General features: G+C 47.2%; 1 long non-coding RNA gene across 1 annotated transcript; it reads right to left on the minus strand.

Annotated features, from left to right (window-relative positions):
• Nucleotides 1–409: 409 nt before the first annotated feature.
• Nucleotides 410–3,827, minus strand: LOC131496923 (uncharacterized). Its single transcript, XR_009254696.1, has 2 exons — nt 839–3,827; nt 410–596 (listed from the first exon to the last, which is right to left on the minus strand). It is a non-coding gene; the product is annotated as an uncharacterized LOC131496923 (long non-coding RNA).
• Nucleotides 3,828–21,061: the final 17,234 nt, after the last annotated feature.

Genomic DNA, 21,061 nt, shown 5'->3' on the forward strand with positions numbered 1-21,061 from the left:
AGACGATGATCTGGGTTTGGACCTTGGAACCCCTGCTCATTAGCGTATGGCCTTGCATGAATTATTTAACCTTATGCATCTCTTCCCTGGTTTGTACAACAGAGATAATAATAGCACAGACCCTCTATAGTTGTAGGGAATAAGTGAATTAACTTTGGACATTTTAACTCTTGATCGAATGGCCTTCTGACATCCTGAGAGCCTTCGCCGAGCTGGGCGTTCACCTGTTCCATAGAGCTCTCCCTAACCCCACCTCCTGTAAGACAAAACCCACTCCTCTCCAGTGCTCGTTGCCTTGTGTATACTGCTTTCCTTGTCCTTATCACAACGACTATAACTCGTGTCTCCCTTTCTAAACTGTGAGATGCTTAAAGGGAAATGCTTTCATTCAAGGTATCTGGAACAAAAGTTATTCATTACGTTTTTATTCAACTCCTGTATTCATTAACAAGAATTTTTCGTTTTTCATTTAAACCATTTAAATTCACTTCCTGGACAAAAAAAACCCATTGTGGTTGCCCCCAAATTTTAGAAGGATACCGTATTTCTGTACAGTCCCTAAGTATTTACTAGCTATTGTTTAAAAATGTTAGTACCTTGGGGCGCCTGGGTGGCTCAGTCGGTTAAGCGGCCGACTTCGGCTCAGGTCATGATCTCACAGTCCGTGGGTTCAAGCCCCGCATCGGGCTCTGTGCTGACAGCCCAGAGCCTAGAGCCTGTTTCAGATTCTGTGTCTCCCTCTCTCTGACCCTCCCCCATTCATGCTCTGTCTCTCTCTGTCTCAAAAATAAAATACATGTTAAAAAAAAAATTAAAAAAAAAATAAAAATGTTAGTACCTTGTATTTATTAAGCTTTAGTTTTAGAATAAAAAGGTATATAATTTACATTTCTTCCCTCTGAACCATTTGAGAGTAAGTTGCAGACATGATGTCTCTTTACTCCTAACTACTTCAGCATATATTTTCTAAAACCAAGCACATTTTCATAATTATTTCATACATAAATGAGTTTCTTATCAGTGTGAACTCATGTTTTAATTGTACCTCTTCCCCCTTCCCACTCGTCCATTTCCCCACAGTCTCTGAATTTTACTCACCCTGAAATTCCACTAGAGATCCATTTAGTTTAACAACTAATCTATCATTTATTTTCCTAGTTCTCTGATTTTATTTAAAAATTGCTAGGGATGCCTGAATGGCTCAGTTGGTAAGTAAGTAAATAAGTAAGTAAATAAGTAAGTAAGTAAGTAAATAAATAAATAAATAAATAAAATACATTACTAAATATATGAAAATATTCCAAGTACATTTTAAAAAGCCAGATCATACCAAAAGAGTTGTAATGAAAAGTAACGGCACCACCCAATAGGCCAACTTCCAAGAGGCTCTCAGCTGTTTTCCCTGGCATTTTTGTCATATTTCTGAACAGGGTGCATATAATGAGCTTTCTTGATCCATTGGTTTAAGGCAGCGTCTATTGATTTGTTGCCATGGTAGATGGGGAGTGACCTCTCTCACACACCCTCACACGGCTCACTCCTTCCCCCCCCCCCCCCATGTAGTTGTATCACAACTTTTGATTGACTCTGATCAACACCCCCACCGGGATAATTATTCGTTGTTCACTGGAGAGCTGAGCCTTTTGCTATGAGCACGCTTTCTTGACTGAGAGTTTCCCTGGATGGGTGTGGAATTTTAGGTGGAAAAATCTTCTTGCCTCAGCGTTAGGAAGGGTTTCTTCCATTTTTTCCGACTTAACGATAATATAACCTTTGTATCCTTTGTATGTTACCTGCTTTTTTTAGGAAGATCTTGGAATCTTCCGTTCATCCTTAGAGTCCTGGAGAACTCTAAGTTTTTTAAGTATATATGTTTATAAGTTTTTTAAAGATGTGAGCTGGTCTGAACTTTTTGTTTTTTTTTCTTCCCCATTCATTTTGCTGCTCATTCAGGAGGCTCTTCAATCTTGAGTCTATTATCTTTCCATTCTGAGAAATTTCCTTCTCTCCATATTTGCTGGATGTGGGACTTTCAAGATGGATCCTCTCATTTTCTCATCTTTTCTGTCATTTTTTCCATCCATCTTTTTCTTCTATTTTCTGAAGTTTTCACCAATTATCTTCTGTCTTTTCTTTTGAGTATCTTTTTTTTTCAAACATTCTATTTTTTAATAGCCAAACGTTCTTTCTTACTCAGATTGTTTATTTTACACCGTTTCTCATTTAATGGATAAGATGTCTTCTCCTGTTTCTCTATGGGTATGAACTATGCTATTTTTGAAGTTTCGTTCGTTGTTTCCTCTGTTTGGGTCTTTCTCTTTCATGTTATAACTTTCCACAAACATTTGACGACCCTCGGCTGTCTGTTAAGATTTCATCATGAAGCATCAACAAAGCTGGTTGATGGTTTTGGGTACATGAAAGCAGCTTATCCACTGGGAGTTCTCAAGGGTGATCTGGCAGAGAACCAGCTGATTCACTGAGGAGAGATTCCCTAGTGTCTGAACCTGTGACCATCCCCCTTCCTTTTTTCCCCCCAAAAAAGAATTGTTTCCTGACTGCCAGTGTTCTGGAAACAGGGTATAGTAATTAGCCTGAGCATCCCGCTCATGGGTGTGCAGTTTCTGAATCCTTAACCCCCTTGTTTTCATCCTCTTTAACTTACGGCCCATGATGACTCTCAAATGTCACAACCAACCCATTTTAACATGAGAATATATTAAGAGGATTTCAGTCATTCATTCACCTGCTGGTATGAATTCATACCTGCTCCGTTTACTTTTCCTCTAGCCCTTAGCCGTTATCAGCTGCTCTGAGGAAATGGAAGTCTGACCGATCAGGAAGTGGAAACAAGTAGGTAATTTAGGGTCACGGGCTCCCTCGCTCGAGCAGCCTAGAGCACATAAGGCAGATCGTGAGCCGTGAGATTTGGGCCCCGGGACCTGGATGCCACAAGGGGGGTGAGAGGATAAAAAAGAAAATGCGCTTACATTTAAATTGTGCTGGGCTGGGGCTACAGGAGCGAGAGCTGACTTGTTTCCTCCCTCTGGCACTGCAGACAGCTTGCCTTCAAAGACCCAGCGCCCAGGTACTCTACAGGTTGGGGAGTCCCGTACAAGAGGCACTTGAGTGCCCAGTCACCCTGGGAAAGACAGATTTTTAGGGAAAATGCATTCTGCGTTCCAAACAAGCACCTTACAAACGATCTTTTGGACCAAGTCCTGCTTGCTAACTGAGGCTCGGTCTGCCTGTCCTTGGCCAGCTCGGAGAGTGCCAAGTTGGGGAGGCCATTAGCAGAAATGAAAAGCAAGAGATCTTTTAGTCCATTAGGTTAAAAGAGGACTTTTCTATCTTTTATTATTTATGATTTTGTGACTTCGGTTACTGTTTCCCGGAACAAATAAAAGGTTACAGTTCTACTTCGACTTACTGGAGCAAATAGATGCTTATCATCAATCACGTGGAAATTGCTAGGCAGTCTGAAGGCCTTTGCTGCTGTGGTCTCTTTGCAAGTCTTTGATGTCTTGTCAGGCAAGTTATTTTCTGTGCCTCAGACAGTTTCCAAAAGCTACCACAATCTGGGGTGTGTGTGTGTGTGTGTGTGTGTGTATAAACACACACACATGTGTGTTAGCTATATCTGCCTTGCAAATGAATATAGTCAACCCAATGAAATGAACAAAAACAGATCTAGGTTTTCCTTTAAGGATGCTGCTCCCTGAAAAATAGGACTCAGGGTTCCAAGGATCTCCCGTAAGCATTTAGGAGTACTTGGGCAGGAGCCACGGAAGTTAGTGGGAGGGCGGGGAGAAAGGCTAGGTCAAGGGAGGCCTCATGACCTCTGGAGGGTGCCACCCCCCCCACCCCCCCCACCCCCCGCTGACTTCCACAGACCACCCCCACCCCCCACGGCGGTCTCCAGCATCACAGCTACATCTGAAATGTTCAGTTTTCTTTCCCCTTCCGCTTTGTTCCCCTTTTTCAGTCTCCAAGCAGGGAGGGGGGTTGGGGGGCGGGGGGATGGGAGGAAGCCCGAATGAGACACAAACGAAAGAGGAAGTGTCTCGGCACTAACCAAACATCAAACAGCCCACTCAATCAGTGACCTCTATGGAAAGACTGAAGACATCCTCTGCGTCCTTTCTGACCTGCTGGGGGAGGGGACAGCCGCCGCCCCGAAGCAGCTAGCTTCCCTCTGGCCAGGTCACGGTGGGGACCCCCAGGGAGACTGGAGACAGAAGGGGCACCTCCAGGCTTCCGAGGCGCGCTTTGAGGCAGGAAAGGTCTCCTCGCTGTCGTGTGTCCTTCAGGGCCTCTTCCTCACAAGCACAACCCACTTAGCTCACAACCCGGAGATGCCCAGCAAGTGTGAAACGCAGGTGCCACCTGAGGGGGCCTCCCCCAGGACCCTCCCTGAGCCCTTACCTCCATTTCACGCTCCAAGGGAGTCAGCAACCACACACACCGCCCCCCCACCCCCACCGATGCCTGCAGGGCCCCGCTGGTGCTGCCTGAGGCACACGACGGAGGGCCTGACAGGCCTCTGAGGGAAAGAAAGGACGCGAAGACAGATGACAAAGTGGCGATTGATGGAATCAAGTGTGGGCACAGGAAACAGAAGGGAGAATGTCGCCAGAGGTGCCCCTTGAGGCGGTTAAAAAAACGCACACTTCTGGGGTGCCCGGTGGCTCCGTCGATTGAGGCTCCAACTTCGGCTCAGGTCACGGTCTCACAGTTCGTGGGTTCGAGGCCCACATGGGGCTCCTCACTGGCAGTGCAGAGCCTGTTCGTTTGGGATTCTAAATAAATAAGTAAACAAACAGAAACACACACTTCTGTGCAACGTAAAAACACATTTCTGCTTGAGTCAACATGATGAAAGACAGTAGTGGGGCACCTGGGTGGCTCAGTTGGTTAAGCTGCTGACTTTGGCTCAGGTCATGGTCTCCCCGTTCGTGAGTTCGAGCCCCGCGTCGGGCTCTGTGCCGACAGCTCAGAGCCTGGGGCCTGCTTCGGATTCTGTGTCTCCCTCCCTCCCTCCCTCCCTCCCTCCCTCCTCTCTCTCTCTCTCTCTCTCTCTCTCCCCCTCCCCCACTCACGCTCTGTCTCTCAAAAATAAATAAAAACATTTAAAAAATTAAAAATTCTTTTAAAGTTCACTTATTTTTGAGAGAGAGAGAGAGAGAGATAGAGCATGGGCGGGGGAGGGGCAGAGAGAGGGAGAGGAAGACACAGAATCTGAAGCAGGTCCCAGGCTCTGAGCTGTCAGGACAGAGCCTGACGCGGGGCTCGAACTCACGAACCGCGAGATCATGACCTGAGCCGAAGTCGGAAGCTTAACCAACTGAGCCACCCGGGTGCCCCTAAAAAAATTTTTTTTTAAAAGAAAGACAGCAGTAAGACATACATAAAATAGAAAAAGGTCTTCAAACCAGAATCTACAACTTGAGCCTATTTATGTAACAGCATGAGTATATGTGTGTCGAGTCAAAGCCAAAATGTTAACGATGGTTCTCTCTGGAAGGAGGGCTTTCTGTGCTGTTTACTTCCTTTTTTATATCTTTTGGTACTCTAGATATTTATTGCGATGAGCACTTACTAGTTTTATATTTATTAAGTATTCGTACTCAAATATAAATCTTATGTAAATCAGTACTTATTGATGATATGAAATAGATCCATTATAAGGTGAATGGAAATGAGTTATAAAACCCATACGTAGTATGATTCCACTGTGAGAGTTTACATTTGTATACAAATGTGCATATTTTATATGTAAAATGTACAAACACAAAAATGTAGACATTTTTATTTTTTATTCAGTATAAATATTAAGTATCAAATTCACATATACATGTTAAATGTGTGCATTTAAAGACAAGTTAAAAAATGTGTTCCCTTGTGCTTGCTTTTTAAAATAAGGAGGCTGTGGGGCGCCTGGGTGGCTCAGTCGGTTAAGCGTCCGACTTCAGCTCAGGTCACGATCTCGCGGTCCGTGAGTTCGAGCCCCGCGTCGGGCTCTGGGCTGATAGCTCAGAGCCTGGAGCCTGCTTCTGATTCTGTGTCTCCCTCTCTCTCTGCCCCTCCCCTGTTCATGCTGTGTCTCTCTCTGTCTCAAAAATAAAAAAAAAAAATAAATAAAATAAAATAAGGAGGCTGTGTTATATTTTAAGCAATAATGATGTTTCCACTGTGTAGACAAAGAAGCAATACTTGGGGCTGAGTCTTGGAGGTGTAGGGACTGGCCAGTTCAGGACAGTCCAGGCAGAGGGAACAGCATGTACTGAAGGCACAAAGTCACAACAAAGCATGGCACGTTGTGGGCCGTTATCACCCCTGGCATCTGACTCCACGGAGCATTCCTGCCTGGAAACTCTCCTCCTTGCCTTTCTGAGTCACTCTTCTCTCTGGGCCGTCCAGTGGCACCAGTCAGCCCAGCAGGCACGGGGGTGGGGGAGGCTGAGGAAAACGAAGCTCAGCCTAATACCCTTGGCGGTGGTGGTGTGGACAGTTCCGTAGAGATCGTGAGGGTTAAACTGAGCTACTTCAGGGGCACCTGGGTGGCTCAGTCGGTTAAGTGTCCAACTTCGGCTCAGGTCACCATCTCACGGTTTGTGGGTTTGAGCCCTGCATTGGGCTCTGGGCTGACAGCCCAGAGCCTGGATGGAGCCTGCTTCAGATTCTGTGTCTCCCTCTCTCTCTGCCCCCTCCCCTGCTCACTCTAAAAATAAACATTAAAACATTAAAAAAAAAAAAAAAAAAAAAAAAAAAACACTATTCTGGAAGCTCAGGCCTGGGCACCACAGGCAGAGAATCTAGAATCCATGGTCAGTGGACTTGGGTTTTAAGTTGAGGCACACCCCCCCGCCCCCTCAGTGGCCCCTCTCGGACAAAATACTTTACCTCCCTGAGCTTCAGTACCTTTATCCACAAAACGGGACAGTAAGAACCTGTACCCGTAGGGTGGCTGAGCGGATGAAATAAGACTTGGGAAAGCCCCTTCCAACTGTTTGTGATCAGAAGAAGCTGACCACATTACGAACGGCGTGACAAAACCCCAAAGGCAAAAACGCAAAGCCCTAACATTTTAGCAGCCTGTCTCTGCTAAGAGACCAGCGCTCACGACAAGTCCTTGTGATACATCCTCGTGGTTGGACATGTCGGTCACAAGTTCTGATTACGGAAATGCTCTCTGAACAAACAGCCTGTTGGTGTGAGTCACCGGGGGTGGTTGAACTCTGCGGGCCCAGGACTCTCCTGGGAAGGGTTTGGGGGTATGTATATTCAAATGAAAGGAGAGCAGTGATTTATAATCCTTTTCATCCAGGGGATTGATTTACAGCCCTGACAGTGACAGGCTTCTGAAACAGCAGGTGTCCACATAACTGGCAAGGCGGTGGGGGGGGGGGGGCTCTCCCCCCTGGGCTGCCTTCTAGACCCTTCCCTTTCCTGTTTAGAGTCTGTGGTTTTCTATACATACACACCTCAGTTGATTCAGGATCCAGCCTAGTAACCTGGGTAAAGCCTCTTAAACGGTAATTCAAATAACTTCGGCCCTCTCACAAAACACAAAACACGAAAAGATTCTTACTGGCTGTGCAGTGGCTTTAAAACTGACTAGGCTTTTATTGGTGGCCTTGGATGTGATAGGGCTTGAGGCTGTTTCTTTTCAAGGCTGAGTATTTCTTACTCCTTAATATTTGGATTTCACCTCTGGAGTCTTCTTGAGCTTGTTTTTTGAGTTGCCAAAGTCTCTATTAACATGTAAAGCTCTACTCTGCGTGATTCTATGGCATGGCAGTTGGGACCACATACATGGAGGGATGTCCCCCAGATCTTGCTGAATTAAAAAGGTTCAAAAGAGTGCATATAACTTGAGCCTATTCATATAAAAACATGGGTATCTGTGTGTGTAAAGAAAGATGCTTGCAACTTTGCCAATAATGGTTAATAATCATAGGAAGAATCCACGGGTTTGAGTCCCAGTTGGGCCACGTATTGGGCGCGTGACCTGGGACAAGGTGTTGTTAAACCTCTCTTCTTGATCTCTAAATCTGAGATCGAGTTATTCTAAGGATTCTGGAAGAGATAGGAAGCACTTAATAAATGCTACTTATGGGGTGCCGGGGTGGCTCAGTCTGTTGAGCATCTGACTTCGGCTCAGGTCATGATCTCGTGGTTCATGAGTTCGAGCCCTGCCATCGGGCTCTGTGCTGACAGCTCAAAGCCTGGAGCCTGCTTTGGATTTTGTGTCTCCCTCTCTCTCTCTCTGACCCTCCCCTGCTCACACTCTGTCTCTCTCTCTCAAAAATAAACATCAAAAAAAAAAAAATAAAAAATAAATAAATAGATAATAAATAAACAAACGCTACTTACTATGGCCCTGCACTTAGACCCTGAAGAAATGGATTCTGGGGGCGCCTGAGTGGCTCAGTTGGTTAAGCGTCGGACTCTTGATTTCCATTCAGGTCATGATCTCACAGTCTGCGAGATCGGGCCCGGCATCAGGTTCTGTACTGACAGTGTGGAGCCTGCTTGGGATTCTCTCTCTCCCTATCTCTCTCTGCCCTTCCCCTGATCTCGCACACGTGCATGAGCGTGCTCTCTCTCTCTCAAAATAAATAAACATTAAAAAAAAAGAAAGAAAAGAAATGGATTCTGCCATTTGCTGTAGCAGACAGCCCGCAAAACAGAGTGCAGTAGTTGAGATAAAACACAACTTACTGACCCTGGGTGTCACCTGGGGGGTTCCAGCACGGAGAAAATGGTGTAAAAAGTCCCTGAGGCCATTTAACTGTTACCCTCAGAAGGCTGAATATAAATACATCCATTCTCAGACCAGAACATTCACTCCTGGGAGGGATGGGACTCCAGATTCTAACAAGTTTTCCCGGTAAACATGGGGACTTCGGGGTGACCCCAGTGGCCATGCAAAGGCCTGGTAAGTCTATCTCCACAATGAGCTCAGAGCACCCTCCATTTTCCATTGTGGGCCAACCCCCTTCCTGACTGGCACATTCTTTATGTCACAATAGAAGGTCTGAAGTGTTTCTGTAAATATGCTTTCCTTAGATTCTCCAATTATAGTCAAGTCTTGCTGAAGGACCCATTCTGACTTCCTAATGTGACTTCACATTTCTTTTTTTTCTTTTTTCTTTTAATGTTTATTTATTTTTGAGAGAGAGACAGAGCACAAGCTGGGCAGGAATAGAGAGAGAGGGAGACACAGAATCCGAAGCAGGCTCCAGGCTCTGAGCTGCTGGCATGGAGCTCGATACGGGGCTCAAACTCACAAACTCTGAGATCATGACCTGAGCCTAAGTTGGACACTTAACCGACTGAGCCTCCCAGGCGCCCCTCACATTTGTGTTAGCTTTATGGTTTAACTCCCAAAGGAGGGGTTGTCAGATACAATGCAAGCTCCCCAGGTATTTGAATTTCAGAGAACCAATGAATAGCTTTTTGGCATAAGCATGCCCCAAGTATAGCTTTGGACATGCTTTATTCTTAAAATTATTATCATATGTATTATATATATTATATGTTTATTATTATTATAATTTCTCTGAAGTTCCAATTAACTGGGCATCCTGTACTTTTATTGCTAAATCTGTTAACCTTATCTCCAAGGGAAATCTTATTTTCCTATCTTCAAATTCTTGGAGGTGGGGGTGACCTCATCGTTGCTCACATAACCTACACACAGTCCTGGAAAGAGAAGAAAGGTAATTCTATAGGCACAAAGACAAATTCCACACAAATAGCCAATACTTCCCCGTGCAAGGCACTGGGCTGGGTGACTCAGGGAGAGTAAATTCTGGTAAATCACAAGCCCCGCGCCCCCAGGGACCTTACAGCATAGAACACGCAAGAGACCCCGTACCGGGCCCACGCGAGAGCCACACAGAATGCACTCCAAGTGTGCTAGGCTCAGAGGGGAGGAAGATCACATTTGCTTGGAGGGACTGGGGGAAGAAGGCACCTTGCAGGAGGAGCATTTGTATGAATCTTAAAAAATATCAGCAGGTGGGGGCGCCTGGGTGGCTCAGGTCATGGGTTTCAGTCCTGCATCAGGCTCTGTGCTGACAGCTCAGAGCCTGGAGCCTGCTTCCGATTCTGTCTCCCTCTCTCTCTGCCCCTCCCCCATTCATGCTCTGTCTCTCTCTGTCTCAAAAATAAATAAATGTTAAAAAAATAAGGGGCGCCTGGGTGGCGCAGTCGGTTAAGCGTCCGACTTCAGCTCAGGTCACGATCTCGCGGTCCGTGAGTTCGAGCCCCGCGTCGGGCTCTGGGCCGATGGCTCGGAGCCTGGAGCCTGTTTCCGAGTCTGTGTCTCCCTCTGTCTCTGCCCCTCCCCCGTTCATGCTCTGTCTCTCTCTGTCCCAAAAATAAATAAAAAACGTTGAAAAAAAAAAATTTTTAAAAATTAAAAAAAAAAAATGGCGATGTTTCCAAATATTCTCTTGGGAGAGGAGGTGGGGGGTTATCTTGTCCTCCAAGGAACTAGTTTTATCACATTTAGGAAGCATGGGGACTTTGGGGTGACCCCAGTGGCCCTCACCCCAGACAGTGGCTGCCACCATGTGATTCGTTTGGGTTCAAAGGGCGTCAGAAATAATCGGGTATATCCAATCAAAGCAGTGAGCATCTGGGTGAAGGTAGCCTGTGGAAGAAAATATGGGTATCTTTTGTTTTACAGATTAGACATAGTCAGGAGAAGTTGGCTAGGCAATGAACTTCTGAAAAGTCAGTTTATTTCCCTATTTTTCTTTTCTTTTCTTTTCTTTTAAAGGAAGCTCTTTGCCCAACGTGGGGCTTGAACTCACGGCCCTGAGATCAAGAGTCGCATGCTCCACCAACAGAGCCAGCCAGGCACCCCTATTTCCCTATTTTTCAACAAAACACGAGAGTCCTGGGCTCTCAAGCCTCATCTCCTCCTTTTTTATGTAGTCGTTTGCAGAAATATAAGCTAAAAGCTCAGATGAGACCCAGTTCTCTGATGCGTAAAAGAAGGTGGCCCAAAGGCCCAAATGCTTCATTTCCCTGCAACCAATCCCAAGGAAAGCTCTTGGGGACACAGATGGTTCCCCTTCTCCTTTCTTAAGGAAATGAATGTGATGAAGCCAGCCAGTCCTAGGAGCCAGCCATTAGGAAGGGTGCTGAGGGGCAGAGCCACCCCTCCCCACCTCAAAGAACCACCTGGAAAGAAAAGGCATGGAGAGTAGGTCGTTACAGGGCTGGTCGCCGTGACCCACAGCCCTGGTATCCACCCCTCCCGGCACTCGTGCCTTCCTGGCATGGAACGGATGCATCCTGGAGTCTGGGCTGCCTAACACAATGGACTATGACAGAGGTGACAGGGAACCAGCACGAGCCTAGAAAAGCCTGGAAAGCTTGGTGGATTCTGCCCTGGTGTTCTTGGAGCCCCGAGGTACCACGGAACGAGCCTGTCTCTCCTGCTGCAGAGGCCACGTGGAGAGAGGGACAGGCCCCGAGGCTCTGAGAAAGAGGACTGAGGGACTCAGCCCAGTGTGTGCCCCTGTGCTGGCGGGTCCAGCCACCCCCAGACTTGGCTGGGAGCCAGGCCGGCTGAGACGGGCCCAACACGGTGGGGGAGGCGTCACGTTGGATGTCCCACCCAGACAGAGACCAGCCCCCCCCCCCCCCAACCTCTCCCCAGCCTTGTTTAAATTCACAGCCCACAGATGCAAATAGCATTGCTGTTGTTTCGAGCCACTGAGTTTGGGGTAGTCTGTTACGCAGCCAGAGGTAATGAAACCCCACGGGGCTCGCAGGAACTAGGTAAAACACCCATAACAATGTCAGGAATCTGTGCCGTCCGGCTGGTCAGGTTGCTCAGGGTCTATGGAGGACAGGAACGCTTACTATTGAGGACCAAACAGGACTTCTCCGAGGTCCCCAGTTTTCCGGACTCTGGGGTGGGAACAGGTGACGGGCCCCTGGGGGAGTTTCTCGGCTCTTGGACACACAGCACCCTTGTGCTGAGGGGCTCCCCCTGACTTTGCTCTCCAGAGAGGTAATGACACAAACCGTCGCATTCGGAGTGGGGGCGCTTTGGGGCCACCGAGTCAGGGGTGCCTCTGCTGGAGGCAGTAGCGAAACCCAGGAAAGACAGGTGCAGCCAAGTGGGGATGGTGGCGGAAAGTTACCCTGGGAGGCAGCTGCCAGGGGCTCCTTCGATCAACCCATGGCAGGAAGCAGGACCGAGGTCGCAGAAGGGTGCATACCAGCCAGGGGGCTAAATTCAGGGTCCTGGACTGGAGTGCAGGGCGTGCTTCGTAGGCGGGGCCAGGCACTGGGCTTTGAAGATGGCAAGGAAGGAACCGGGTGCTCTGCACACAGGGGACGACCCCCCTGGACATGCAGAAACATGAGTGCGGGCACCCCAGTCGTGTAGGTGGGCTCCTTGGGGCAGTGGGGGCCTGGGGAGGTGGCTGAGACACGCGAATGCCAGGCCACAGCAGCATGCCACCCAGACGCATGTTTCGCCATGTATCCCCTGCCCCCAACAGCTAGCATGTAATAGATGCTTAATAAATGTTCGCCGAATAGTTGAATCTGGCCTCTGCGTCACGGGGAGACGCTGAAACCATCTCCACGGGGGTGACCCAGGTCAGGTGAGAGCAGTGAACCAAGGCTGGGGAGACGGGAGGAGAGGCCCCCAGGGGCTTCTGCAGCATCCTGCGGAGAGGAGGTGAGGGGAGGGCTGGAGAAGAAGGATGTGGCCAGCACCGTCCTCAGGACGACGTTCACCAGGATGGGCAGCCGGGACCAGGGGCCCCCGGGGCTCTCATCCAGCCTTGGCGTTAAATCGCCAGGTGATGTGGACAAGTCTCCACGTCTCTCTGGGGCTCAGCTCTGTCTCTGTGAATCAAAGGTATTGGATGGGAAGTTTCCCTTCTGCTCAGAGACTTGGGGACTCTGAGATCTGTGACTCATAAAGTGTGGGTGGGGTGAGGTCTGAATAGGGAAGGAGCTGGAAGGGTCAAAGATAACTCCCAGGAGGGTGATGGAGAAAATGATGCGGCTGTCACAGAGATAGGGAGTCAGGAGGGAGCTGGACTGTGCGGGAAAGCCAGAGTGTTTGCTGTTAGGGAAGGTTGGAGCAGAGGAGGGCACATCTCCAGCAAGTGGGAGGGAGAGGCACCAAATAACAGCCAACTGGAACATTCCCTCCACGGCCCCCCAAAGATGTCCAAGTCCTAGTCCTTGGAGGCTGTGACTGGCACCACACGTGGAAAAAAAGGTCTTTGCAGGTGTGATTAAGTCATGGTCTTGAGATGGGGAGAACATTCTTGATATTCGGGTGGATTTGCTACGGTGACAGGTAGAAAAATAAATTCAGGAAGGCGCTTATAAACATATTACCTCAAAAAAGCAATACAAAATGTAGACATCTGCATGCAAAGATACAAAGCCAAAGGGTTGGGGAGAAAACCTGCTAACTGTGTACATTTGCCTCTGCTTTGTGCCCTGTGAGCTAGCAGGAGGCCCCGGTCCATCGTGGAGAATGGAGAGCCATCAAGGCATCCTTCAAGATAGGCAGTGAGGATATTCGAGCCCCTTCCAGGGAAAGCTGTCAGGACGCAATGTAGCTCTGGGGACGTGTTGCTCTATCCCATCTCTGTCTGTCTGTCTGTTTCCATTCGCCATTTTACTACAGGGAGCTAGTCTAAATAATAGCTTGCTCCCTGGGAGACTGCCATTATGAGCCACCCATCAGCCAATGGATGGGCCCACTCTGGTCAAGTGACCTCCCTTGATCCAATGATGTCTCCAACTTGCCCGAAGTGGATTTGCAAGGGAGTCCTCTCTACTGAGACAGGTCCCAGGAGCGACCCTAACTGAACCAGCTTCGGGCAGAGACCACATCATGTTCCCCCTTTTCACTCTCTAAGAGCCAAAATGAGACGGGGCAAACCTGGGACCCCATTTTCTCTGTATCAAACTTGCCTGAATTAAAAATGTTTGAAAGATGAGTGTAAAAGCCTTCGCCCACTGGGGAATGTTTAGCATCTGCCTGAACACAATACTAAGTTTTAAAAAACACCTAGTTCATATTTTCCTAGAGGAAAAATAGAACAGAGCTGCACTCTCTTGTCATTGGTCATTGATATAATAATGCCTTCTACTTATAGTGCTGGGCCAATGATAAGATTAAAGTGCACACGTATTTTGCTTACAGATCCTTTTTTTTTTTTTTAATTATTTTTAATGTTTATTTATTTTTGAAGGACAGAGGCAGAATCTGAGCAGGGGAGGGGCAGAGAGAGAGGGAGACATGGAATCTGAAGAAAGCTCCAGGCTCTGGACTGTCAGCACGGAGCCCGACACGGGGCTCGAACTCACAAGCTGTGAGATCATGACCTGAGCCAAAGTCGGATGCCCAACCGACTGAGCCACCTAGGCGCCCCTACAGATCCTTTTTAAAAAATTTATTTTTTCAGAGAGAGAGAGAGAGAGAGAGAGAGCGAGCACGCATATGCACGAGAACGGGAGAGAGGGGCAGAGGGAGAGAGAGAATGTTAAGCAGGCTCCACACTCCGTGCAGGGCCTGACTTGGGGCTTGATCCCAGAATCCTGGGATCATGACCTGAGCCAAAATCAAGAGTCAGACATTCAACCGACTGAGCCACCCAGGCGCCCCCGGATCCTTTTAACATAAGGTGTAATTAATACAAGATGGACTCCTCCGACCCCCAACCAAACGTCAACACAACTCCTTTCTCAGGGACTTCCGGTTCAAGAATCACCTCTGGATGGCCAGGGTAATATTACAGCGGAGAATTTCATACACTGGTTTCTGGGTTCTTTGAAGGGCAAATTGTTAAGGTGAAAAAAGAAAGAGGAAGATGAGAGAGAAGAAGGAAGACAAAGAAACTGAAGGGAGTACAAGAGAAAGATGAAGATAAAATCAAAATTTTTCAAAAGACAAAAATAATAATCGCTACCCCCAATTCCAGTTCCATGCCCGACCCTGCCGTGTTTCTTCTGCATTTGATGTTTAATAACAAACTTACTGCAGTAGGTGTGATAGCCTGTGCCCAGAAAGGCTAAGTCATTTGCCTGAAGGGACACAGCTCAGTAAGAGCAGTCTGGATTTGAATCCAAGCACATCTTGCTTCCAAGATCAGGCTCTTCATCAGTCACAGAAGTGCCCGTGGTCGTTCCTTAAACAACCTTACAAAATAAAAGGAAACAGCAGCCTGGCAATTCTCTAGGAGAGCCATCACTGGGATTTGAAAGCTTGAGTGAAAACAACGTAACGAGCCCGTCCTGTGCTGAAATTGGCGGTTTGGACCTCCTGCATCAGTGAGCAAAGAGGCCATTACAGAAACGGATCACACACAGGCTGGTGAGAGCACACAGCCCCTTGGGGCTTCGCCGTAAGGAGGCCACTCGCGGGTTGCGGCTGAGATGAAAAGCATCTTGATGTCATGGATTTGGCCTAACTCAGCCCTCCATGCATTCTGGTGCGGACCCCACTCAAGTGTAGGCTTTGAAACTGTTTTTAATACTTACACCACCACCCCAACAAGGCCACGATGTCTTTCTCCTTTATAGTTTATTAAGAAAAATTTCGACTTACACAAAATTTGCAAGAACAGCACAATGTACAATTAATAGCTTGCCATTGGCTTTGCCTGTCCGGCTGCTCTCCGACCGTCTCTCAGGGAGAGTTCTTGCTGCTACCCCCGCTCGTAAGCTCCACCAGGCCCCATGGCCTTTGCACATGCTGTACCCTCTGCCTAGGACTCCCTATGACTTATTCATCTTTTATCGTAGCCTTTCATATTTTTGTCTCCCCTACTGGACAGCAGCCTTCTTGGGGTGGGGGCAGGGGAGATGTTTCTCCTTCTTACTTCTAATGCCTAAAAAGGCTGCTCAGTGAGGGAGCTTTCTCACCCCTATGTTGTTCCAGCCAGCGAGCCAGCCAGCAAACAGCCTTTCCCACCGTTATGTCTGGGTATACGTAAGTCACCTTGGAAGGCTCAGCCCAAATGCCTTCTCTTCCACAAAAGTGTCCCAGATTCCATCTCAATGGAAGGAATTGCCTTTCTCTGAAGGCACACAGCAATTAATCTAGCCCTCTCGGGTGGTATTTCTTACTGTATATCTTGCTTTGATCATTTATGCACATATAGTTTCTCTCCCACTAGACTGTAAGCATCTTAAATTCCATTCCATAAGTGGTTCTCAGTGTATTCACAGAGTTATGCGGCCATTACTGTAATTTAATTTGAGAACAGTATCATCACCCTTGCCTCCCCCCCCCCCCACCCCTAGAAGCCCATATCCATCAGCAGCCCTCTCCACTTCCCCGCTTCTCCTAAGCGACCACCAATTTATGTTGTGTGTCCATACATTTGCCTATTCTGGATATTTTCTGCAAATGGAATTATAGAATATGATTATAAAGATGAAGACTGGTGTGTCTGACTTCTTTAACTTAACATAATGTTTTCGAGGTTCATCTATCTTGCAGCCTGTATAAATACATAAACGTTTATTTATTTTGAGAGAGGGAGAGAGAGAGAGAAAGAGGGAGAGAGAGAATCCCAAGTTGGCTCCACGCTTCGCATATAACCCAACACGGGTCTCTGTCTTACAACCGTGAGATCACGACCTGAGCCAAAATCAAGAGTTGGAGACTTAACCGACTGAGCCACCCGGGCGCCCCTATTCATTTTATTACATGATATTTCAAGGTACGGATATGCCACATTTTATCAATCCATCATTTGTGGGGCATTTGGGTTGTTTCCACTTTTTATCTATTATAAATAATGCTGCTAGTAAACATTCATGTACACATTTTTATATGGAGGTAGGTTTTCATTTCTTTTTGGTCTGTACCTAGGACTGTAATTGCTGGATCATATGGTAACTCTATATTTAACATTTTGAGGAACGGGGCGCCTGGGTAGCTTAGTCGGTTAAGCATCTGATTTCGGCTCAGGTCATGATCTCGTGGTTCATGGGTTTGAGCCCTGCATCGGGCTCTGTGCTGATGGCTCAGAGCCTGGAGCCTGCTTCAGATTCTGTGTCTCCCTCTCTCTGCCCCTCCCTCACTCATGCTCTGTCTCTCTCTCTCTCTCTCTCTCTCTCTCAAAAATAAAGAAACATTAGCATTTTGAGGAACAGACACACTACTTTCCAAAGGGGCTACATACGGTTTTACCAACCCACAAGCAATTTATGTGGGTTACAATTTCTCTACATCCCCACCAACACTTACGTCCATTTTTTAAAACTCTAGCCATCCTAATAGGTGTGAGGTAGTATCTTGCTGTGGCTTTGATTTCTATTTCCCTGATGACTAATAATGTTGAGTAGCTTTGGGGCACCTGGGTGGCTCAGTTGGTTAAGTATCTGACTCTTGATTTCAGCTCAGGTCACGTTCTCACTGTGTGAGTTTGAGCCCCGCATCAGGCCTGCTTGGGATTCTCTCTCCCTCCTTCTGCTCCTCCCCAACCTGTGCTCTGTCTGGCTCAAAATAAATAAACGTAAAAAAAAATTTTTTTTTTTAAATGCCGAGCATCTTTTCGCGTGCTTACTGAAATCTCAAATCCTTATTTGGACGTTGCTACAAACACCTTGGTTACTTAAGGATGGTGCTGAAGACAGATATCAAGTCACTGGTGGATTAAAAAAAAACTTGAGGTTTGGTAGCCGAGTGCTCTTTCTGGGAGCCGCTCATGGATAGGTTTGAGCTGGATTTTGTAAACAGTCATGAGGACATCCTTGGACATCAACCCTATATAGCTAGAGAATGTCCCTCGACACACAAAACTAATTTTAAAAGTCCCCCAAATCTAGGAACATGAGAAAAACTAAAGCTTCATTTTACAATGCAGCAATAAAATCACTGTTATTTTTTATTACTAAATGGGTAAAATTATTTACGATCAGGTTTTGAGATATCTTCTTTTTTTTTTATAGGGTTTTTTATTTTTTTTAATGTTTTTTTATTTATTTTTGAGACAGAGAGAGAGAGAGAGCATGAGCAGGGGAGGGGCAGAGAGAGAAGGAAACACAGAATCCGAAGCAGGCTCCAGGCTCCGAGCTGTCAGCACAGAGCCCGACACGGGGCTCGAACCCACAAACCGCAAGATCATGACCTGAACTGAAGTCGGACGCTTAACCGACTGAGCCACCCAGGCGCCCCACAGGTTTTGAGATATCTTCCCCAAACTGAGAATTATTCATGCGCGATCAGTGATCCGCACAATATGGGGGGATCAGTTTTAGACCTTCCTGTTTTGTTCTCTGGTGCCTCAGCCATAGTGTGGTTCAACTGTCACAACAATTTGGAAAGCAGAGATACTGGATTCATGAGAACGCTGGAAAATTTCAGAAAGAAGCGCTGGTGTCTGGGAGAAAAAGTTAGGTCTGAAACGATCTGATTTGTGAGCCTTTGAAAATGAAGGGGTGTCACCCTTGCTGCTGGTGTTCGTGTCTCCAGTTTGGGTGAGAAGTTGACGTGGAAAGATACAGGTAGGCACTCAATGAAATACGCAAGTATTTAAAACATTGACCTTTGGGGCTTATGCTAATGACGTGTTACTAAATCATATGCGGGGAAAACTGACTAGGCAGAAATGTCAAAACTATTTACGGTAGTTGTGATAGCGTGGTAAGATTAGGGGTGGTTTTTCACCGAGAGTTTTTTTGTAGTAGATGAAAAAAAAAATCATCCCAAAAAAGGTGTCAAACAGAAGCTATTCAGAAACTGCAGGATCCTTATCTCTGCACTGATCGCCGAAAAAAGAGGTTCTTCTTGGGGGGGGGGAGCAGAAAATCAAGCTGGATTCAAGCCAATTTTGATAACATTTTGGTGACTGTTGAGAGCTGAAGGTCTGTGTCCCCCCCTCCCCCAGCCGCCAGCCAATTCGCAGGTAATCAGGTCATGAGGGGAGGGAGCCCCGATGAATGGAAATTAGACAAAGGGGCAAAAGCTAGTTCTTTTCTGCCAAAGTGAAGCCAGCAGTCTGCAAACCAGAGGAGGGCCCTCCCCAGAACCCCAGCACGCTTGCACCCTGATCTCAGACTTCAGTCTCCAGAGTTGTGAGCAGCCCTTTTTGTTGTTGTTGTTGTCTTTTATAAGCCACCCAGTCTGTGGTACTTTTCATAGCAGGCTGAACTATGACAGCGGCCAGGGTACAAATGAATCTGAAAGTACCCATTGAGGGCTGGAGACTGCCAGGTCCTAACTTTCGGTAACTCGGGAGGACGAACAAACTCGAGTATCTGTGGCCTGCTGTGGGTAAATTCCCCTGGAGGACAGAGTGCAGGGAGAACAAGAACAAAACACTGGGGTTTTTTCAAAACCTGTTGAGTTACCCTTAGCGCCTTTCAAGGCTATTTTTCCCCTTGGCTAGTCCCCCTCTTTACTTTGTTTTGAGGAAAAAAATAAAGAATTTATCACAGGAACTTTGTACGATAGAGTATAACACTACATGCTTCTATAAACAATTTTTGTTATGTGCTGGAATATTCTAGAAGGCTTTCAAGAATCCGAATGTAGGAAAGGACTGGAGGTCATTAGCTCAACCTCCTGATGTCTCAGATCAGTAGTAGTCTAACCAGGTCACTCCTGCAACTAGCGACAGCCAACTCGGGGGGCCTCTTCCTCATAGTCCGGCTTTCCCTCAGGCTCCTGTGACAGCTTGATTGCATCCGAGTCTCCTGAGAAGGGGGACTCTGTGTTGGTGACTTTGGAACAGTCAGATGTGTACGACGACGGGAACTCAGGGAGCTTAGCAAGAGCGTGAGCTCATGTCACAATCAGCAGAGGATCGGAGATGGGGACAGAAATAGCTCTAAAATAAGGCAGAAGGCTTGACGCGCCCTGAGGCAGGAATGAGGTGGGAGAGGGACACAAAGGAAGAAAATTGGTCTGGGTTGTGGGGTGGATGGCAAGCCAGCAATCTTCTTCCCAGACGAGCTGGAAGATGAGTAGGATCTGGCCTGGGGGGCAAAGTGAACCAGAGACGGGGCGTGCGGGCAAGGGCTCGCTAGTGTAGGTGGGTGAAGGCTGCTGGAAGGGAAGATTGGTCGGCGGGGGGCGCGGACGCTAGATGTCCTGAGTGTTGGGCAGGGGGGTTGAACGTGATTTTGTTGTGTGCACTTTAGAAAGGGTTATGCTGTACGGGATGCCTGTGTTAAATTGGTGGTGCTCTTTATTTCCATAAAGCTGGGCATCCAGCCCTTACCTGGAATGTATTCCCCATGACACCGATTCATAGCATCTTTCCCCAAACTGTAACCCGCTGCACACATGCCAGGATTGCACCTACAAAATTAACTTTAATATGTGACGTCACCAATATTGTTCAGCCACGGGCCCTGTGATGCTTGCTCTCTTATGCAGGATAACGTTTCGACGAACTCGTTCTGGTGTTAAAATAAAGCGAGTTAAATCCCACGAGGTTTGCAAGAATTGGGATTTTTCCCTGTAGAATAATAAAAGAGTGAAACAAACCACGTATATATACTTTTTTTGCTCCCAAGGTCAGCCGTCTGACCTTGGGTTTCATCTTCTGAGCATGTCCTCTCTCTTCTGTGGCGTCTGAAGATGCGGTGTGCTTAATCACAAAAGAACGACGGGGGTACTGGGGTGGCTCAGCCGGTTGAGCGTCTGTCTTCCGCTCAGGTCATGATCTCACGGTTCGTAAATTCGAGCCCCTGCGTTGGGCTCTGTACTGATGGCTCAGAGCCTGGAGCCTGCCTCTGATTCTGTCTCCCTCGCTCTCTGCCCCTCCCCCGCTCAGGTTCCGTCTCTCAAAAATAAACAAACATTTAAAAAATTTACAAAAAAAAAAAAACAAAGAAGGTTCAACCTTTAAAAAGACTTTGCTGCTTACATTTTCCTATCATGTACTTTCGTGGGGAAAAGAAAAACCAACACACTCCTCCACTCAGTATAAATGTTAATTCTGGACACAGCTTCCCTTAGTATTCTTTTGGCCAACGGAGAAGCTTCACACAGCCGCCTTGAATAGCTAGTTTGTATCGAATCCTTGTTTGAGCCTTTTGT

The sequence above is a fragment of the Neofelis nebulosa genome, chromosome 16 (assembly GCF_028018385.1).
Source record: "Neofelis nebulosa isolate mNeoNeb1 chromosome 16, mNeoNeb1.pri, whole genome shotgun sequence".
Taxonomy (NCBI): Eukaryota; Metazoa; Chordata; class Mammalia; order Carnivora; family Felidae; genus Neofelis; species Neofelis nebulosa.